We start from the raw sequence: 23,594 nt of genomic DNA on the forward strand, positions 1-23,594 counted from the left end.
TTAAACTGAAGGTTGACCACGGGTTGGAGAGAAGGAGAGAATTGAAGGAGTTAAAAAATAATTTTGAATTTTTAAAGTTTGCACATCAATTTTAAAAGAGGTCATTTTATATAGTTTTGACTTTACGACATTTTAAATTTTTCAAAAAATTTAAAAAAAAATCAAATGTGCAAACCATGATTTTCTAACAGAGGAGACTATTTTCAAACAGACTTTCAGTGGGTTTCTAGAAGCCGAAATGGGTGATGTTATATACTGCCGAAATCGAGAAAAGATGAACTATTCAATTCCAGAGTCAGTTTTTGCACAGGTAGTAGCTGGTTCAAGCTGTAGGAGGTTTTCTTTTAGAAATCCAGATTGCAACCGAATTCAGGTGTCAATGTTCAATTTTAATTTTTGGCATGGTAATGAGCTAAATATGGATAAAACACAGTAAAAATGCAGTTGGGGTTATTTCAATTTAGTTGAATATCATTTTCACCAAGATTTCATGAGATGTTCAGATTTTAATGACTCAAAGGGTTTTCATCATATGAATAGAGATATTTTTCAAAGCAGTTGCTATGTAATGATGAAATAGAAAATCAAATCAGATGGAAGAAAGAAGTTAGAGAGAGTCTTTTCAGTTGCAAGAGATGAAATTCTAAGGGGACACATGTCGATTGTAGGTTCAATCTAGGAATTCATCTTCATCCTATATTATTCTTTCTTTCTTCCATTTTAGGGTTCCATTTTCTGGGAAGAAGAAGTTCATTGCTATGATACCATTAGGGATTCCAATTTTTGCACTGTGAGACCATTGGTTCTAGTATTTTGACATGTTTCCATGACTGTGACACCATTTTTCTTCAGCAGAAATCTCATGTGAACAACATTGTAGAGATAATATAGATAGTTCTGAGATATTAGGTTGTTTCATATTTTAATTTTATGCATCTGAATGTATAGTTTCAAGGAAATGAATACATATGAGCAACAATTTCACTAGTTTTGTTCTGGTTCTTGTCTCCTGTCTCAGCAATCTGTAAGTCTTATGTGGTTTTGGAACAATGATTTGAGACCCATTTGCATCCCTTTCAGGTTGTATGTTTGATGTATTTTGTTGTTGGATCAAAGGGCCAAGTAAATGCTCGATATGTTTAAACAAGGTTACTAGTTGTTTGAGAAGGATATTTTGTGAGAATGGGACCTGAATGAACACTGATGTCTGAATCACAAGGTGGTTGGATAGATATGATGTCTGGGTATATGAGATATGTCCTGATGTCATAGATGTATGTTTTGAATTCATGGAATTGCCCAATGGATTAGGCACTGATCAGTTATAGGATCACTGGTTATACTATTGCATGTTTGAGGTTTTGTTGAATCAACGTCTTTAATCAAATGAATTTCCCTTTCATGTTGAAGAGCTATAAACAGAATGCCCTCACTCAGCTTACAAATTTCATTGTTTTGCATCTAGCTACTGCAGATATATGTTATTTCATAAGTTATTAGGAGAAATAAGGGTTTCTATCTGCTTTGTATTAGATTCAGTGTATGCTTTGATAACTAGTACCATATAAGGAATCTATAAGTTCACCCGCCTAGGTTTTGTAGAGCCTGAAGAAGGAGTATAGCCTTATAGTTGGCTTGGTGTCTGAATGGGCATGTTAAAAATGGGAGTTAGCTGCCCCTAGATGTGTTTTGTTCTCATTAGGGTAATTGGAAACCGGTAACATTTTCAAACACCAACAGTTCCTAGACCAGCTGATAAGAATGTGATTGGTACTAAATGGGTTTTTAGAAACAAACTTGATGAGAATGGTGAAATAAGAAGAAAACAAAACTATATTAGTTTGCAAAGGCTATGCACAAGAAGAAGGACTGGATTATGGAGAGACATTTTCCCCTATTGCAAGAATAGGAGGAGTAAGAACATTACTTGCATATGTTGCATATAAAGGTTTCAAAGTCTACCAGATGGATGTGAAGTCTACCTTTTTGAATGGTATACTAGAAGAGGAAGTTTACATAGAACAACCAGAGGGATTTTTTGATGAGAAGAATAAGGACATGGTCTGCAAGCTACACAAAGCACTTTATGGATTGAAGCAAGCACCTAGAGCATGGTATGAGAGGTTGCACAAATATGTTGTGAAGATATGATTTGAGAGAATAGATGAAAAAAACTTGTACATCAAAGCTAAAGAAGGTAAAGACATTTTGATATTAAAAATCTTTGGTGATGATATAATATTTCAAGGAAAAGATGTTTTTTGCAAAGATTTTGTTGATCAAATGAAGCATGAACCTGAGATGTCAATGTTTGGAGAAATCAAATTATTTGTTGGATTACAAGTACATCAATTTAAGCATGGCATATTTGTAACCCAATCCAAATACATCAAGGAAGTAATCAAAAACTTTGGGTTAGAAGACTCAAAACCAATCAGCACACCAATGGCAACAAGCCATAAACTACCCAAGAATGATGAGTCTGCTAAAGTAAATCATACATTATATAGGTCAATGATTGGAAAGTTGTAATATGTTGTACATAGTAGAACAAACATTGCATTAGCTATTGGAATAGTAGCAATATTTTCTACAAATCTAAGAGAAAATCACTTAATGGCAGTGAAGAGAATACTAAGATACCTAAAAGGAACTGATGACTTTTATTTATACTATAAGAAGAATGAGAAGTTTGAATTGAAAGCCTAAACTGATGTAGATTGGGGAGACAACATTGATGATAAAAAAAGCACCAGTGGAGGAGCACTTTTCTTAGGAAAAAAGTTGATTACTTGTACCAACAAAAAGCAAAGCTACACCTCACAGTCTACTGCTGAAGCTAAATATGTGGTAGCTACTATAAATTGTGCCAATATTGTATGGATCAAACATTTTTTGTAACATATGAAGGAAGAGGTAATTGAGCCTATGATACTTTATTGTGATAATACAAGTGCTATCAATATATCAAAGAATCTAGTAATGCATGCTAAAACTAAGCATATTGCAATCAAGTATCACTATGTAAGAGAGCTGGTGGAAGACAAACAAATAAAGATAGAATATGTTAGCTCAAAGGAACAAATTGCTGATATCTTCACAAAAGCACTACCAAAAGATTCTTTTGAGTATCTTAGAGGTAAGTTAGGGGTGATATCCCTAGCTAAGGCTACCTAAAGAAAAAACAAGTATGATTTCCAACAAATAAGATGAATATTGAAGATTTTATACATTGATGCAAAGGATGTTTACTTTGGGATCCATGTCTAAAGTAGTAGAAGTGCTGAAATTTCAAATTAGTCACCAGCAAGGTGACAGAGGGAGACATTGAATAAACCTATAAAATCTGCACTTACATATTAAAGATGCTAATATGTCTTTGGCATTGTTGTCAAAGAGGGAGAAGTAGACAACTAATCAACAACTGTTGAAGATAAAGAATCCGAAAAGAAGGAGAGATAGCAGAAAATTGATCAAATAAGGATAGAGGGAGATTTTAGAGGTTGATCAAAATAGTAAAAGATGAGTAATACAAAGGGAGAGAGACAAAGAACAAGGATACAATAGCAAAGAGGGAGAAGCTGAAATGAAGCAATCAAAATAGTAGAAGGAGATGTGATGTTACAATTTACTTTTTGGCATTTGACTCATTGTTCTAACCTAGTTAGCATTTGGTTGAATAGTTTAGTCTGATGGTTGATCAGTTTGGTTTGGCATCAATGCAAAAGAGGGATATTGTTGGAAATCTAATTGAAAAAGCTCATTGTTGAAGATCAAAGAGGGAGATTGTTACAAAGAAGAAAGATTATTGTAAAAGAAGGAATATTGTTGAAGATCAAAGAGGGAGATTGTTGAAAAGAAGGAAGATTTTTGTAAAAGAATGTTTTCAATCATTGCTTTGTCATTGATGTCAAACTTTCTATTTGTAGGGATGATATTTTCTTATAAGATCCAAGTACTATCACTTAGTTGATTGATGGAGAGGATTTGATCAACAAGATGTAACAAGAGCACCTAAGGGAAAGGTTGAGTTATGATGTTGTAATGAAGTGCAAGGATTAGTTAAGACAATGGTTAAGTAATGTATTGATGACATACTCAAGGATACAGAGGTTGGTCACATTTAGAATTATTGGAGGAAGAAGTTGTAACAAGGTTGACTGCAAAGCTTAAACTAAGATCATAAGTGGGTGCCAAGCAAGTCAGTTGAAGCCGAGCAAATTTTTAGTAGAAGTTGAGTAACAAAAATTTCTAGTGCATGCTAAGTGATCTTCATGTGCTGAGTGAAGATCAGGTGTTGAGCATCAAAAAAATTTTAGTTGATGTTGAGCATTAGGAAAAAAATAGTTGATGCCAAGTAACATAGTATGTGCTAAGCACCAATATTTCAATAGTGCTGAGCTGCTGCATTGTTTCAAAAGATGAAGATTTACAAAAACTAAGCTGACATAGTGGTTACATTAAATTTTGTGAATGAGTTGTAAGATAAGGATGATGAGTTGGTGGCACAGAATCCTACATAAACCATTTTTGATAAAATTCTAAAGGATTATTCAAGATGTTTCTAGAGGAAATAGAATATGGGTTAGATGCAATGAATCCTACCTAATCCATATGAATTGAAATTAAAGAATGGACGAATCAAGTGGGAAAAGGTACTCCAAGACTTCTATTTAAAGATTAATTGATGCAGGAGCATCTTGCATGGGAAAATTAAATTTAAATAAAAAGAAAAAAAATATATAGTTGGCATTCTATTTATCAAGGTGTGTAGGTGGAATTCTAGAAGGTTTTGGATAAATCATGTCTTTAATATTTGTTGGGTGCTTAGTTGTATTTGGGTGGAATTTAATATTTATTTAAAGGTAGTTGTATTTACCTTTTATCCTACATTGGTTGTGTTTGTAATGTCTTGGGTTAGAAGTGCCTATTTAAGCAAGGCTTATTATCATTTGTAATCAAGTTCGAGAAATGGAAGCTCTTCTAATGGAAGTTTGAGAAATAGAAGCTCTTCGAATGTAATCTCTTGTAAGGAAGCTAGAGAAGTAGAAGTTTGAGAAATAGAAGCTCTTTGAATGTAATCTCTTATAAGGAAGCTAGATAAGTAGAAGCTCTCAAGATGTAGCAAACAAGCTTTTTTTTGTTGTAAGCTCTTCTAGTTGGAAGCCCTTAGTGAGGAAGCTCTCTTATATTATAAGAGTTTGGATTTTTTTCCATTTGGAGAATATTGTAATGAATTTCAAGTATTAATGGATGCTTTATGAAGCATTTTTTCATCTCTTTGTCTTCATATTGTTGTGATATTGATTGTGAGTTTGTAAGGGTGGTGTGGCCCTTCATCAGTGGTATCAAAGCGGGAGTTCCTAAGTGTGCAGACAGATCGCCGAATGTGAGGCAGTTTGCACTAGGACCTTGAGTTGGGAGAAGTTTGTCAAGAAGTTCTTGGTTGTGTAGATAGATCATCGACTGTGAGGTAGTTTGCACAAGGTTCTTGTGTTGCACTAGATTTGTCTTCTAAAGACTTGATTATGGAGTAGAGAAAGAAGAAGATGACTTTTGTGATTGGATGGATTCTGAGGATTCCTAGACTTGAGAAATTTAGAGAAAGAAATCAACAATCATTGCTAGTTGATTTGTAGAAGCAAGTGAATGAGTTAGAAGCAGAGTTGTGAAAGAGAGGAGTTCTTCATCAGAAAATTGATGTTGAGGATTGTGCAAATGTGGAAAACAAATATGATCTAGTGGAAGAGCAAGAGGATGAAAAAGAAATTATTTGCAAACCTAAAGTTGAAGAAGATGAAAGAGAAGAGGAAGAGCATGAAGATGACAAGATTTACAAATTTGAAATAGATCAAGATGATTTGAAGATTGCAGCAATGGAGGAAAAGTATAGCGCCTTTGTTGGAGATCAAGCAAGTGGAGTAGTTACATGCATTGTTGACAACATGAAAGAGGCAAGAGAAGATGAAGATGTCAATGAGGTAAATTCTTATGAATCATAGGATGTTGTCTTTGATGATGGTTTGCATGAGGATCTTGTTAGTGATGTTTTGTATGGAAAGGAAGATTGGTATGGTGTTGAGGATGAGATTTATACTTGGATAGAGTTCATTGCAAAAGAGAGATTTCAGCAGCAAACACTTGTTCTAGCTAGGTGTTGGAAAAGAAGAAAGAAGGAAATATATTGGCATCGGATACTTGTTCCAACTATGTGTTGGAGGAAGAGAAAAAAAAATGTCAACAGTGGCTACTTCATTTTGTGAATCTATATTCACAAAATTTTTCCTACCATGGGAGTCGAATGCAGGAGCATCATGCATCAGAAAAAAAAGAAATGTGTGGAGACCTTTAGTGAAGATGAAGATGGTTGTATATCTTTCTTTTGGCATCAAAGTGTGGGACACACTTTTCTATCTACCAGGGGAGTCTGATGCAGGAGCATCTTGCATGGGAAAATTAAATTAAAAAAAAAAAGAAAAAAAAAGAAAAAAATAGTTGGCATTCCATTTATCAAGGTGTGTAGGTGGAATTCTAGAAGGTTTGGATAAATCATGTATTTAATATTTGTTGGGTGCTTAGTTGTATTTGGGTGGAATTTAATATTTATTTAAAGGTAGTTTTATTTACCTTTTATCCCACATTGGTTGTGTTTGTAATGTCTTGGGTTAGAAGTGCCTATTTAAGCAAGGCTTATTATCATTTGTAATCAAGTTCGAGAAATGGAAGCTCTTCTAATGGAAGTTCAAGAAATAGAAGCTCTTCACATGTAATCTCTTGTAAGGAAGCTAGAGATGTAGAAGTTTGGGAAATAGAAGCTCTTCAAATGTAATCTCTTGTAAGGAAGCTGGAGAAGTAGAAGCTCTCAAGGTGTAGCGAACAATATTTTTTTTGTTGTAAGCTCTTCTAGTTGGAAGCCCTTAGTGAGGAAGCTCTCTTATATTATAAGAGTTTGGATTTTTTTCCATATGGAGAATATTGTAATGAATTTCAAGTATTAATGGATGCTTTATGAAGCATTTTTTCATCTCTTTGTCTCCATATTGTTGTGATATTGATTGTGAGTTTGTAAGGGTGGTGTGGCCCTTCATCATTAATAGACCAAGAAGTAAAGAGCTACTGATACTATTGCTGCTAAAGTGCAAAAATTTGTGAAGTGGTTAGAAGGGTGTCAAGGAGGAGACATCTAAGAGAAGGAAGAGCATAGAGGCTCTTCTTCTATGAGTGGTCATGAAGAGATGATTTCACTGGTACATTGAGCAGAAAGACTCAAGAGGACAAAGCTTGAAAGAAGGGCAAGTTGTCAAGAAATGCAAAGATTGAAGGCTAGGCAAGAGTATAAGCTAACAATTGATCTAAGATCTACAAGATAAGTTGTATGTTTTACTCAGGTCAAGATTTTCTAATACTCTCTAGCAATTGTATTAGATTTAAAAAACCTATTAACTTAGGTTGGCCTAATAGCCATTTGTAAATTCTTTAACAAGGTGGCATTCCAAGTGAATGTTCTAAAGTCCTCTAACCAGGCCCACTTCTAACAGGGTGGTTAAATCCTCTAACAAGGTCACATTTAACAATGTGTTGTAAGCCTTTAACAAGGTAGGCCTTTCACAAGGCATCACTTTAGAAGAGTGAGAATTGAGTAGCGTGTTACTGGTGGTTTTTTCCAAATTAGATTTCCATGTAAATCACTATGTCATGTGTTGATTTCTTATGTGTTATACTTGCATGTTGATTTATAGTAACTTGCTGATTAGATAAGTTAAAGCTTGGATGAATGAATGGTTGAATGGGTTCACTACACTTAGTGAAAAGTTTTAATAGGACATTTGGACCTTGAATAAATGATTCACCCACCCTCTTAGTTATTCTAAAGTATTTCTAACACAATATACACATTGTTAATGTGACCTTGCTAGAGGATTTCACCAAAAGATCATCTAGTCCTTATTACTCCTTGTCCTTGACTAAAACTAGTAGCCTAATTTAAAGGATTTACAAACACCACTAATTGATGTTACCATATAGGATTTCACATACTTATTAGGTCCACTTAATTCTTCTAAGAGTTTCTACTACAATTTTTAAACAGTAACAATATAAAGTGATTTGTTAAGAATATGAACTATCTTTTATTGTTTAGATATTTTTTCTTTCTCATTCACTATCTTTTTCTCACTCTTCAAATCTTCTTTCACTATGTCCTTTTACTTGACTATATTACAACTTATCTTTCTCTTTTCACTACTTGATTCACCTGGCTCAAAAATATCCTTTTACCTTCTTCACTTTTGCTTTTTTATCTCCTCTTAGCAATATGATTAGTTGAAAAGTCAATAACACCATCCAACAATAACTTTGAACTAGCAACCTAAAACCATCTTATTCTCCTACTTAAATATTTTCCTTAATGCTTCCAGATCCATCCATTTTTGTCATTTAATCAAGATCATCAATCTTAGGTTTACACTAGAATTCCTTCATGCAATGAATTTGGACCCATAAAAAATATAACTTGCGTAAAACTTTGTCTATATCCTCATCTTCTTTAAATTTACTTCATCAAATCCTTCTATAATTTTCTTATTCATATATCTTGAAACAAACTTTGACTCATATCTTAGACATTCTCAAAATTTCTAAATTTCCACCAAAAGTTGACTTTAGATTCCACTTTTCCAAACTTGATCATCTATATATCACTCAATAAATATAACATATTTACTTGGGCAACATAACACTCGGTTAATATTGACTCTCTCAGGTAACACTATGTTTTTCATTTTCTTTTACCAATCACTCAAGTAATATTATAGTCACTCGATGAATACAATCTCCCTTCATTAAACATGTAACTCGGTTAATCTCATGTTCCCCATGTTGGGATAGGTGACTCAATCTTACCACGATTTATTGCTTTATTTCTGCTTTCTTGAAAATTTGTTAAATGAAGCTAGATTCTTCCACAAGATAAGACTTGGAGTAGAAAAATAGAAAGTTTTTGTTTTTTGGCAATTTATTCTCTTATAATTTGTTTTTGTGAAAAATTTTTGCATAAGGAAGTTTCTAAAATAATTTGTAGATGCATTGAATGTAGATAGTTTAGAAGTTGTTTCCTCTTGTATGAAAACTCTATAAGTACAAATCATTGTTGTAGAGAATAAAGAGAGAGATGAGAAGTTATTTGCAAAAGGTTATGTTGCTAGATTTTTTCTAGAATGGAACAAGATGTAAATCTCCATATGAAGGCTGAAAATGTATTGGAACTTGTTGCTGAATAATACATTAGCTTGATGGTTTGGAGGGTGGGGTTTTTACTTGGAAAGGTTTTCCCCATGTATATCTATGTTCTTTATTTTGTCTCATTCTTCTAGTTCTATGATGATAGAATAATAATCAGTATGTTGTAATGCTGCTGAAATTTATTTAGATTGGTAAATTACAATCACTTTCCTTTAAGGTTTTAACTATGGGAAATCAAATACATTTGTTTCCACTTTTATGGCATAATAGTATGCACTTGTATTTTCTTATTAGAAGTTTTTCAATGAACTATTGGATATAGGACATGCATATTGATCCTAGATGAATTTTTGGGATGCTCTCATTTCCCTTCAATTAGTATCAGAGCCTAATTTTGTGAATTAAATGTTGCTTGCATGTGAGGATTCACAGAGTTTCTAGTTCTAGGTATTTTTTCTATTAAGATTTCTTAGCTTGTAGAGCTTGAAGAAGTTTGTTTTGAAGAAATAGACTAATAATTAATCCTTTGATGAGTGGAAGTCTTGCAGTTGATTTAGTTTTTTTAGGAGACAACAAACATTTCTTGAAGGATGTTGAAGATAGAGAAAATAGAGTTGGTCATGTTGAAATGACATTGATCTGGAGCTCTTGGTTGACAGTAGAATGATTCTTGATGCCTGGGTATTTGAAGGTGTCTCCTTTGTTACCTATAATGCATAGAGGTTATGGATTTGATCATTGGATGATCTAGAAGCTTTTGGATATCCTATCTCTCTTAGATGCATATACTAGTAGTGGTTGTGGAATTGGTCTACAAGTAAGCCTAAAATTCCAATACTATGTTTTCCTCTTGGATGTTTATACATGCGTGGCTTGGATTCTTTTTTGTTGGATCTGAGGGGTTTATACATTTTCCTAAAAAGTCTATGGTGATGTTCATCTATGATAATCTATTATTCTGGATTCAGTTGTTTGATATTTTTTAAGACTTTGAGTCTTCGAGATGAGAAGTGGGTGTGGATGTGCATGGGTGTTCTTAAAAACTTTTTTTTTTTTTTGCAAGTTTTGCATGCTTAAATAAAAACTATGGTTTTTTGTGGATCCACTGAAAAGTTATTTTCTTGGCTCTTGTTCCTTTTAGAGTGGTACTAGATGAGATAGTTTTAGTTCTACATGCATGCATTCTCTATACATGGTGAGAGGAGGTGTTTTTTTCTTTCTCTACATGAAGATGTTGGTACGTGATTAGTCACTTAGAATTTTTTTGGTGAGGCTTTGTTGGATTCCTAGACTATGGTGCTCAATGTGGACATAATTGGCAAATTAGATTTGTGCTTGATAAGGTGTTTGAGGCATATTTTCTACATGATTATTATCTTTGATCTCATTTTTATATGTCACTAATGTGATAGTGGGTTTGCATGTTGCTATGATTAGATCTACAAGTTATGCAGTTAGGTTGGCATGCCACCCATTTAATTGCTGTGGGATAACATGGATGTGGACTGTCTATATCCACTAGATTTGATTCAGTATTGGTGTAGACTTGTTAGCTGGCCTTGTTTGTGGTCACTTGTGCATTTGTGTGGTTTTTTTGAGATGAGAGGATGGATGATATTTGAGTACTTGGATAGTTAGTTATGGAGTCCTAAAGCATGGTGAATTTCCTTAGTGTGGAGATCTTGGTTTCACCCAGTGTGATGTGTGGACCTAGATGATTTTCAGATTTGGAGGATGGTGTGTCATATGCTTGGAGAGCTTGGTATCATGCTTCAATGGGAGCTTTAATAGTGGCTGTATTTTTCCATCATATGGTGATGGATGATCTTCTTTAGTGTTGCAAATGTTGGAGGATGCCTTAGATCTTGTTGTTGTACAAGGGTCTTTCACATTTGTTGGTTCACTAGTTGGAGATGGTATCTTCATGTGATTGGAGATGTTGATATCTTTAAGATTCAAGGGGTCCTTGGTAGAGATGTTGTTTATACTTTTATTTGATATGTTTTTATGGTGGCTTTTATGTCATGATTCTCTCTTTATTACCAGTTTAGAGTTGTGACATGATACAATTATTTGATATGATCACATGAAGCATGTTATCTCTTTAGAGGAGATGGTTTAGATCATGATGTCATGTTTATATTCCTGGTTCCATGGTTAGAGCTTTGACATTGATCGTGGTTTAGTTTCTTGATATTGAGTACTTTGATCATTTGTTTGATACTACATGATAGTGCTAGGTTGCAGTAGAGTGATTGATTATAGGTGCTTGTGGATACTTGGAGACTTAGGTGAGGCTATATTTCTCTTGAGATGAGAGACATGTTGTTGATATGTATACTCTTGATGAGATTTCAATAGAAAGTCCAAGGAGCCTACACCTTTGTTGCACATGAGTTCAATAAAGACCTATGAGGAGATTGTTCTTGGATAAGTCATAGGATAAATTTTATATCTTAGAGGAGCATTCTCATTCCCCCCTCTTGGTCTACTTGGTAGTTTATCACTTGAGAGGTATTGGTCAATGTTACTTTCAAGTGCTTTATTCTTTCTTTCATATTCATGGATCTTGAGCTATAGTTAGATGGTTCTAGAGGATTCATTATGAGCAATAGATAACATGATTATCTCCTTAAGGTGTATTTTCATTTATGATGAAAATAGGAGATGGTAGTGGGCTGATTTCCTAAAATGGGAAATGGAGTTGTTTGATCTTCTTTGAGAGGCTTATATCCATGTAGATTTATGATATCATGTTATGCTTGATCTCTTGAGATTGAACAATTTTGGATGTTGTTGTGGCTTTTCTCTTGGGGTTGTGAAGGAGATCATACTTGGAACAATTGACATTTAGAAGTGTTTGTAGAAGGACATGCTACATGCTTATGATTTGTAGTTTCTTTCTTTGGTCTTGGTTATCTTCTTGGATGTTTTGGTTCACATAACATTATTTTTTGAGATATGTTGGAGCTATGGTGGTCACTCTTTTGTGGTCATTTTTTATCAAGTGTACTTAATTTTTTTTTTGGTGATGAAAAGGTGGTTCCTTTATCTCTTTTCTTTGTTTGATGTGGAGAACATGAGAGAGTTGTGAAGACCAGACAAGAGAGATGTTTTTTATAGTTTTTTTGCTACAGGATTTGCATATCTTTGTGGATGGTCCTTGGTACTACTTGGTTACACTTTCTTTGTGTTGTTATCAGTAGACTTAGTATGCTTTTGATTTTTCAAATTTGACATTACCCATGTAGTGGGAGTTCTTGTATGTATTTGATCTTCATCAACTAGTTTGCACATAGAGCTTGAGGTTGTAGTTTATGGGTTCATTATGTTGTTGGCATGAGTTTTTTGGTGTTGGATACCTTTGAGGTATGGGTGATTGGATGAGTTATCATTTACTGTGGATGCTATTTTCAATCTCATGGGTTTATCAATTGGACTGGACCAATCAGTTTGGTTGTTGTTCTAGCTGATGTTTTATGTTTTTTTCTAGAGGATGACTTCATAGTTTTTTTGGGCTAAGGATTTGATGTTTTTTATGCTCCTATGTAGCTCATAAGCACAATGGAGTGGTGGAAGTGTGTGTAGCCTTTGTTATCACATGGATATTATGCTTGTGTTATTTGGATAGGTGTCTAGTTGGAGCACGAGAGCATATATTATTATTTATGGTGTTTCATGGATGGTTGTGATGATATAGTTTCATCAGTTCGAATCTTGTAAGGTCTTCATCAAGTGGGAGATTTTTGGGATAAGGTGACTCAATCTTACCATGATTTATTACTTTATTTGTGCTTTCCTGAAAAGTTGGTAAATGAAGCTAGATTCTTCCACAAGAAAAGACTTGGAGTATAAAAATAGAAAGCTTCTATTTTTTGGTGATTTATTCTCTTAGAATTCTTTTTTATGAAAGAGTTTTGCATAAGGAAGTTTCTAAAATAATTTGTAGATGTGTTGAATGTAGATGCTTTAGAAACTATTTCCTTTTGTATGAAAACTCTATAAGTACAAAGCATTGTTGTAGAGAATAAAGAGAGAGATAAGAAGTTATTTTCATAGGGTTATGCTGCCAAATTTTCTCTAGAATGGAGCAAGATGTAAATCTCCATGTGAAGGCTGAAAATGTATTATAACTTGTTGTTTAATAACACATTAGCTTGATGGTTTGGAGGGTGGGGTTTTTACCTAGAAAGATTTTCCCCACGTATATCTATGTTCTTTATTCTATCTCATTCTTCTAGTTATATGATGATAGAATAATAATCTATATGTTGTAATGCTACTAAAATTTATTTAGACCAGTAAATTTCAATCACTTTCCTTTAAGGTTTTAATTGTGGGAAATCAACTATGTCTGTTTTCACTTTTATGGCATAGTAGTATGCACTTGTACTTTCTTATTAGAAGTCATTCAATGAACTATTGGATACATGATGTGCATACTAATCTCAAATGAATTTTTGGGATGCTCTCATTTCCCTTCACCCCAATATATTGAAACAATACATTATTTTAAAATAATCAAACCAATAATACATAATCATTGTCCATCTCATTCAAGTACCAATTAAATTCCTTACATATCACTTATGTCTTCATCATACTTTCTTTAAATTCTCTTCATCAATCAAAAGATATGGAACTTTTATGAGTTGGCATAATGTCTAGCTAACTAAGACTTTGATATCATAGCTATAAAACAACTGATATGACTCTCTTATATACATTCATAGAATCATTATCTAACAATATCCCATTATCAATTATAGTATTAGTTTACACTTCCAATGATCTATCTAGCAAGGTGATTCTTTACCACATATTTTTTATATCTCACTTGTTCAAGTCTAATTTATACTTTAGTCTAAAAATTATTGATGTTACCATATAGGATTTTGCATACTTGTTAGGTCCACTCAATACTTCTAAGAGTTTCTACTACAATGTTTGAATAGTAATAGTATAAAGTGATTTGTTAAGAATATCAACTACCTTTTCTTGTTTAGATCTTTGTTCTTTCTCATTTACTATCTTTTTCTCACTCTTCAAATCTTCTTTCACTATATCCTTTTACTTGACTATATTACACCTTATCTTTCTCTTTTCACTACTTGATTCGCTTGGGTCAAAAATCTCCTTTTACCTTCTTCACTTTCACTTTTTGATCTCCTCTTAGCAATATGATCAATAGAAAACTTAATAACACTATCCAGCATTAACTTTGAACTAGCAACCTATAACCATCTTATTCTCTTGCTTAAATATTTTCCTTAATGCTTCCAGATCCTTACATTTTTTTTCATTTAATGAAGATCATCAATCTTAGGTTTGCACCAGAATTCCTTCATGCAATGAATTTGGACACATAGAAAATATAACTTGCATAGAACTTTGTCTATATCCTCATCTTCTTTAAATTTACTTCATCAAATCCTTCTATAATTTTCTCATTCTTATATCTTGCAACAAAATTTGACTCATATCTTAGACCTTTTCAAACTTTTCAAATTTCCACCAAAAATCAGCTTTAGATTTAAATTTTTCAAACTTGATCACTTGTATGTCGCTCGATAAATATAACATATTTACTTGGGCAACATAACACTCATTTAATATTGACTTTCTCAGGTAACACTATTTTTTTTCATTTTCCTTTACCAATCACTCAGGTAATATTATAGTCACTCAATGAATATAATCTCCCTTCATTAAACATGTAACTCGGTTAATCTCATGTTCCCCAATATATTGAAACAATACATGATTTTAAAATAATCAAACTAATAATACATAATCATTTCCCATCTCACTCAAGTACCCATTAAATACTTTACATATCACTTATGTCTTCATCATACATTCTTTAAATTCTCTTCATCAATCAAATGATATGGAACTTTTGTGAATTACCATAATGTCTAGTCAACTAAGACTTTGACATCAATGGCTATAAAACAACTGATATGACTCTCTTATATATATTCATAGCATCATTATCTAACAATGTCCCATTATCAATTACATTATCAGTTAAGGCTAACACTTTAAGGTTCTTTTTATCTTGTTTCTTTTCATAACTCTTGTGTTCACACTTCCAATGATTTGTTAAGCAAGGTGATTCTTTTCCATATATTTGTTAGGTGTCACTTGTTCAACTGTAATTTATGCTCTAGGTTAAGATCTAGGTTCTTCTATATGTATTTATGCATATAATTCAATCTATAAATTAGTGTCAATTCATAAAATAATTCCTTCTCAACATTCTTATCATTAGTTATTTTATTGTTCTCTCCATCAAAATCATAGTCAAGTATTATTTATTGTATTTTGAAGTTTTCATCAACTTTCACTTTAGTACTTTCAACAATAGTTTTTAGTCTTTTCTTAAAACACATTTATGCTCTACTTTTCAATGAATATCCAAAAAAAATTCCTTTCTCACTTCTGGAATTATACTTTCCAATATCATCATCTCTTTAATGTAGGATTTACTTCAAAAGATTCTAAAATATTTCATGGTAGGTGCATGTCCAAACCAAAGTCGATAATTTGTCTTAGTAGTCCATTGCCTAATATGTACTTGGTCCATAGTGTATAATGCTATGTTCATTGCTTCTCTCAAAAATATATGTGATACATCATTCTCAAACATCATTTCTCTAGCTTCTTTTTTCTCTAATAGGTTCCTTCTTTGTGCTAGTCCATTCCACTTCAGAGTTTTAGAGGCTAAAAGCTATCTTTTTTTACCACTATCCTCACAAAAATTGTTATGTATCTCATTTGAAATAAATTATCCTCCTCTATCAAATATCAAGCATTTAATTTTTAGACTAGATTCATTCTCAATTCTATTCTCATTTTTTATTAATTTCTCAAAAGCTTCATATTTATCTCTAAGAAACACAACCCACATCATTCAAGTGAAATCATCAATAAGAAGCATTAAATACCTTTCACCATAAAATTATCTTGTAGAACCACTCAAATATGAGTGTGCAATATCCAACTTCATTGAAGTAGTAAAGTCTTACAAGGAAATGAATGGTTCTTTTCCATTATACATTATTTGCACACCACATTAGTATGTTTCATAATCTAAGGTAAATCTCTAACTAGAAATGTAGTACTAACCTTCACAATGTTATCAAAGTTGATATGACAAAATCTCTTATGCCATAACTAGCTATCATCCACTTTAGTAACTAAATGTGTCATTTTAGTAGGGTTCAACTTGTTGGAAATGATTGAATAAGATCATGAATGAAGAGTAATGGAACTGGTAAAGAATGTTTTCAATCATTGTTTTGTCATTGATGTCAAACTTGCTACTTGCAGGAATGACAATTGCTTTAGTGGTCCAAATACTATAAGTTGGTTGATTGACAAGGAGGTGGCAATCAATAAGATGTAACTAGAGTACCTAGAGAAAGGTTGAAGTTATGATGTTGTAATGAAGTACAAGGATCAGCTAAGCCATTGATGAAATAGTGTATTTTTGACATACTCTAAGACACAGAGAATGGACACACGAAAACATATAAAAAATGTAAGGGTTTAGCTAAGTTATTTGTAAAGCCTAACTAAGTTCATTAAAGAAAGAGAGCTGAGTAAGCTAGTTAGTGCTGAACAAATTCTTAGTTGAAGCTGAGCAAGTTCACCTTTAGAGTGTGCTGAGTGATCTTCAAGTGTCAAGTAAATATCAAGTACTGAGCAAGAAATAGGTGCCGAGTGAAGATACAGATGCCGAGTAAATATCTAGTGCCAAGCAAGAAATAGGTGCTGAGTGAAGAAATAGATGTCGAGCAAGATACAAGTGTTGAGTAACACAGAAGAAGCTGAGTATTAGTAAACTGATAATGCTGAGTTGCTACATTATTTTGAAAATTGAAGATTCACCAAATCTGAGCTGACAAGGTTGTTACCTAGAATTTTGTAAAGTAGATAGAAGATAAGAGTGATGATCTGGTGGCACAGAACACCATGTAAAATGTTTTTGATGAATACAACTGGACTCTAGAAAAAGTTTCTAGATGAAGAAGAGATATGGGGTAGATACATTGTATCCTACCTAATCTATTGAAACCCAAAAGTTGGAAAGGGTGAATCGAGTGGGAAAGGAATTTTAGATTTCTATTTTAGAAGTCATAAGGTCATGAAGCAGAAAAGTGGTGAAAAAGGATGAAAGCATGAAGTGCTGAAGAAGGTGCTAAGGAGAAAGAGAGCACAAATACTCTGTTTCGCTGGATGACCACAAATATGATTGCATTGGTATGATGAGCAAGAAGACTCAAGGAGACGAAGCTTGAGAGGAAGACAAGCTATCAGAACTGAAGTGATTAAAATCCAAGGAAAGGATTGAACTAAAGTGTGATCTGTAATCTACAAAATATGTTATAAGTTGTATCAGATCAAAAGCCATTGTTGTTACTTTCTAGCAATTGTAACAGTTAAGATAAATCCTATGGACTTAGTTTGGTTTAATAGCCATGTTATAAATCCTTTAACATAGTGACATTCCAAGTGAATGTTCCAAAGTCCTTTAACCAAGCCCATTCCTAACAGTATGGTGAAATCCTCTAACAAGGTCACATTTAACAATGTGTTGTAGCCTTTAACAGGGCAGGCTTTTAACAGGGCGGACCATCAGAAGTGGTTGAAATCAATTGGGCAGTTATTTTGTGGGTATCACCCCCACTCCAGTTTTACCTTCTTATTCCTAGAGGGCTTATGGGTTATCAAATTCTCAGTGTTATGGTGTGATGCATGTTTACTTTCCATAGTTGTTTCAATATTAAAATTTCATGCATGATAAGTTCAGTTATGCACCATTAAGGATTTGTAGAAAAAGTATTATTAGGGCATTTGGACCTTGAATAACTGATTCACCCCCCCTCTCAGTTATTCTAAAGAATTATAACAAAACTAAATAAAAATACCTCTTCTCCTTATACTAGTACCAATCAATTTACTATCTTTATCCATGATAATGCAAGTCTACTCAACAAAATACAACTAATATCCATTGTCAACAAGTTTTCCAACACTCAAAAGATTATGTTTTAAACTACTCATAAAATAGATATCCTCATTTTCAGTCTTTCAATAAAGTGTAATGGATATTTTTACCTTTATGTGACATGCTTCACTATTTCCAACTCTAACTACCCCTCTATCATAATATATAATTCAACAATCTTGTTCATATCTCCAATCATATGATGGGAACAACTATTATCTATAATCTAATCAGACTTTTTCTTTTCAATTTGTGATACTAGTGATTTTTCTTCTCTTATTTCTTCTTTCCTAGGGTTTTCTTCCTTACTAGTAAACAATCATATTTCATTTTCCTCATTATCACTATCATCCAAGAAATATACCATCTTAAAATCAACTTAACCATCCTCATCAACATAGAAAATATCCTTTGTTACTCTAGACTTGTATGTATTTCTATGTTTGAACCTATTTTCTCTTTTAGGGCATTTAGAAGAATAATGGCCAAGGTCTTTACATGTCCAACAAAGAAGAATTGTGCTACCTTTAGACTCTCTCTTCATAAAAAGGGAAATTCCTTGAATCTTCTTTTCTTTAGCCTCTTTTTCTCATCTGTGACTAGCATAATATCCACCTGTGCTCATAGTCCTTGTAAATATAGGTATGCCCTTCTATACACTAAAAATTGTCTCCAATCTAGGAAGTTCTTCATTCTATTCATCCATAATTTCTATGTTTGAACCTATTTTCTCATTTAGGACATTTAGAAGAATAATGACCAAGGTCTTTACATGTTCAGTAAAGAAGAATTATGCTACCTTTAGACTCTCTCTTCATAAAAAGGGAAAGTCCTTGAATCTTCTTTTCTTTAGCCTCTTTTTCTCATCCACGACTAGCATAATATACACCTATGCTCATACTCCTTGTAAATATAGGTATGTCCTTCTATACACTAAAAAATGTCTCCAATATAGGAAGTTCTTCATTCTATTCATCCATAATTTAGATTATTGTAATCTTGTGAAAAGAGTTCCCTTTGTGAATTTAGGTGTATAGGGAATAACTTGTTCAATAATTTGTGCTCTTTGATGATAAGTAGGTGTCAAGGTCTTCAGAATCTTCCACACAATATCATCTTCTATTTTGGATCCACCACAACTTCTAATTCCAACAAAAAAATTGACATTCTAGCAAAATATAATTTATAGTTTTATTTTCATGTATCTTTCCATCTTGAAACATACATATCCAATTTTTTAATCTAGCCTTCTTAGCATGTTCACTAACTTCAAATATCTTATGTAAAGCATTCCAAATATCATTTGCAATTCTTAAATATTTTAACTCTCCATATTCTATTTTAGGAAGAGATGATAATAGTGGTTTTCTATCAAGCATATTATGCATGAATAGGTCTTTTTCATGTTCTTCACAGTCAGTAATCTTGTCTTCTTCTATCACCTCCTTTGTATTTGATGTAACTATCCAATATTCTAGACCCATGCACAATAGGTGAGTCTCCATCTTTTCCTTCTAAATATCATATTTGATTCCATCAAACTTTAAAATTTCTTTTTGAAATAAAAAACTATGTATCTCCTCAAGTTGTTAAATTTATCTTTGAAGGACATAATGCTATGACACTAATTGTTAGAAATTAAAGTCCAACAAGATAATTGAGAGGGGGAGGGGAGTTAAGTCAATTATATGATTAAAATAACTCGATATATTTATTAATTCTGAAATATAGAAATATAATTTCATGCATAATAACATTAGATATGTTAACTAGGGAAACCCTTGATTAGAGGGAAAGCCCTAGTGGGAATGATGCCCATAAGATGTTGTAGTAATATGAAAGTTCCTTGTAAAAGGATAGTCCTAGTTAGGATTCAATAAAATATAGTCAGTACATGAGAGTCCCTGTTAGGAGACTTTGAGTCCTTGTTAGGAGATTCTAACCCTATTAGGAGCTATGCCAATCATGTTAAGAGTTGAAAGGAGGACAACTGAACCCACTATCGAAATAGCCTAAAAAAAATTCTTCACTAGATAATCTTCCAAATAATCATATCCAAGATCTTTAAACTGAATTTTTAAAAAATCCTTTTCCAATACAGTTCTTTTGAAGCTCATAGTGCATCTACAAGATAAGTCTTTACTATAATAAAATATAAAAATTTCATATTTAGGCTCAAATATACAATAACCATCCATGCTAGATCACACTTTGAAGTTCATGTAACAAAAATGATCTCATTGATGATTACATCCAAGGAAAAAACCTTCCCTTTATAGGAATTCCTAAAGAAATTATTGAGTCAATCTTGAATCTTTTCTAATTACAATAATACTATAAGAAACCTTTAAGATATTATAATATGTATTACATTACAATTATACTCTTTCCACAATAATGTTTACAATAGTCAGCTCATAGGAAATAGTACTTTGAATAGTCTTCAATAAGTTGACTAAAACATCATTTATGATTTCTCCTATTGGAACATAGAATCTTCAATATTTCTTTGACCATCCTTCAAACATGCTTAACTAGATTCCATCTTTGTCAAAATATATAGTCATTTTATCAGTACCCACTTTCTAGAAACTCTCTTAAAGAAACCTCTAGAAAATTTTGCATGACTCTACTAAAACTACAAATCTCTTTTTGTGAACATAGACATAGCATTAGGATGATATCTTAAAGCTACCTTAAATTGTACATAATATAATCCATTGACTATTCACTACATGAAGTAATTCTTTATCTATAACTTTGGAACTCTTTAAAGAATAAAGTGTATGTTAACACCAATGAAAAACATTGTAATGAATGCAACATATAAGCTATGAATTATGTCTCCAACATTGATAACATACTCCACAATAGAAATACCATTAGAATATTATGCTAGCAAAACTTTATCCTATCATGTGATACATGGTGTGAGAAGTTCCTATCTATTATCTAGCTCTTGTAGATACTGGTACTGGTTATTAAGGATCTTCCTACACTTTCTTTTATGATGATGAAAAATGACAATTCATCCTCATCATCTTGTTACTAATTGACTCTCCATAAATCATACCTTCTTCAGTAATGTAGCACCACTGCTTCTCCTTTTCTTTTGACCACTTATTGTTGGTACTCTTCCAATTTCTATTTTCTTTTTAGACACTTCTCTCTTTTCTAACAAGCTCTAGACATCTAGCAATAGAATTTCCTATCTTTTTGTAGTTAAAGAATTTGAAATGAATCTTGACCTTGTACTTTCCTTTCTTCTATCTCTTCTTGTTTGGTTTCTTCAACCTACATGATCTTCAATTCCTTTAGATGTCTAGATGTACTAGGTTCCCCTCTTTTCCTAGTGCTTCAACTAGTGCAACTAAGGCTTTGAATTTTGTTTTAACCTTTAGTGGTTGAATATTGTCAAAGTTGCTAAGCTTAAATGCAATGAACTTGATGTTAGCCATAACTTATGATGTAACTAAGAATGATATAAATGTATGTAAAGTAGTCATATCAATTGCCATATTGTCATTCATGTAAACTATTAGTTGATTAGACATTATGCTAACTTAGTAGAGTGATATATCATTTGATTAATGATGAGGTTTTGACTGATGAAGAGGATTTGAAGAAAGTGCCATGATGATAGAGTTCATAAGTATGGTATTCAATGGTCCCTTGAATGAGTTGGATAGTGATAATGTAGTGTAGGTTTGATTTTTTAACAATCATGCAATATTGTAATATATTGTTCTATACAAGCTACACTAAATGACAAGGTGAAAGAAGGAGCACAATGTTTATCTAGTGACTATAGTGTTCACAGAGAAATTGGCTAAGAAATTTTAAAGTTCAGTGTTACCTAAGAAAGTTTAGTATTGACTAACTAATATATTAACCATGTGAAATGTTATGTTCACCAAGTAACAAGAAGAATAACAAGTTTAGAAAGATGAAATTTGAGGCTAACTTTTGATGGAAATAAAGAATGTTTGAGAAGTTCAAAGGAGTAAGTCAAAGTTTGTTATAAGATCTATGATTGGAAAAATGCAATGAAGATATGATGATGGAGATTGAAGATGTTTATTTTCTAAGTGACCAAATGCAATTAATGTGAGGCTGATGATTATGCTTAATTAGAAATAATTAGAAGAATACAAATTACTACTAAAGGAGTAGTTGAGAAAGTTTTTAGTTTTTTATTGAATGTTGATCCAATGTTAAAAAAGGAGATGAAATAATATTTTTTTTGAAGAAAGAAGAGCTAGGTGAACCGAGTGGAGAAGGAAGGACATCAAAGTTGAGTTATGTGTGAAGTGAGAGAGTGAAGAAGTGAATCAACTAATAAAGAGAGTAAAAAGGAGATCTAAGAAAGAAAGGTAGTGCTAAAAATAACATATGAATTTATATTGTTTCTTTCTAATAATTGTAGAAAAAAAACTCATAAACTGAGTGGACCTAACAAGTCTATGAAATCCTACATGGTAACATCAATTAGTGAGATTTGTAAGTCCTTTTGAGTAGACCACTCTTTGGATATGATTAAGGAGTGATAACATCTAGATGATATTTTGGTTTAAATCCTCTAACAAGCTCACATTAACACTTTATTTATAACCCTTTAACAAGGTTGGCTCCTAGAAGAGATCACTTCAAAAGAGTGAAAATTTTGGGTTGTTGGTCCTAGGTGGTTTTTTCCCTTTACAAGGTTTCCACATTAAATCTTGGTGTCAAATGTGTGATTTTTGTTATGCTGCAAGTTATTTTTCGTGGTATTTACCTTTTACTATAATTGAGTGACAACTAAGTAATAATTAAGTTTTATAGGTAAACAAATTAATAGTGAATAAACAATTTGGAGCAAACTAATTATAAGTGTTAATTAAGAAGTTGAAAGAGATGACTAAGTAAATTTTATGATTTTATGAATTTTTTTTGCTACTAAATGTGTTTGAATGGACTATAGGATAACTAAGAATAACTAATTCAACCACCCTAATTCAGTTATCTAACAATTGGTATTAGAGAAAAATGCTTAGAGAAAGAAGTTTAAAGAAACTTAAGACAAAGATATGAAGATGTATAAGAGAAAGATATCAAAGATGAATACAAAAAAATTCTCATCATGTAAAGATACAATGAGGTTATATTTATCTATGATTGGACATAATATAACTCAATGGTTGGACAATGAATATGTTGTACCTCCTACTCCTATGACAATGGAACAAATGACAAAGAAGTAGAATCACAATAGCTTAATGATTGAGATTCCATCTAGTCTTACTAATGTCGAGTTTGATGATATCAAGAACTACAAAAATGCTAAATAGATGTGGGACAA

The 23,594-nt window shown here is 32.4% G+C and overlaps 1 pseudogene; it reads left to right on the forward strand.

Annotated features, from left to right (window-relative positions):
* Nucleotides 1-238: 238 nt before the first annotated feature.
* LOC149559819 (long chain acyl-CoA synthetase 4 pseudogene) overlaps nucleotides 239-23,594 on the forward strand; it is a 64,337-nt pseudogene continuing 40,981 nt past the window's right edge.

This window comes from Cupressus sempervirens, chromosome 4 (assembly GCF_028749045.1).
Source record: "Cupressus sempervirens isolate cs-2001-9-10 chromosome 4, ASM2874904v1, whole genome shotgun sequence".
Classification (NCBI taxonomy): domain Eukaryota; kingdom Viridiplantae; phylum Streptophyta; class Pinopsida; order Cupressales; family Cupressaceae; genus Cupressus; species Cupressus sempervirens.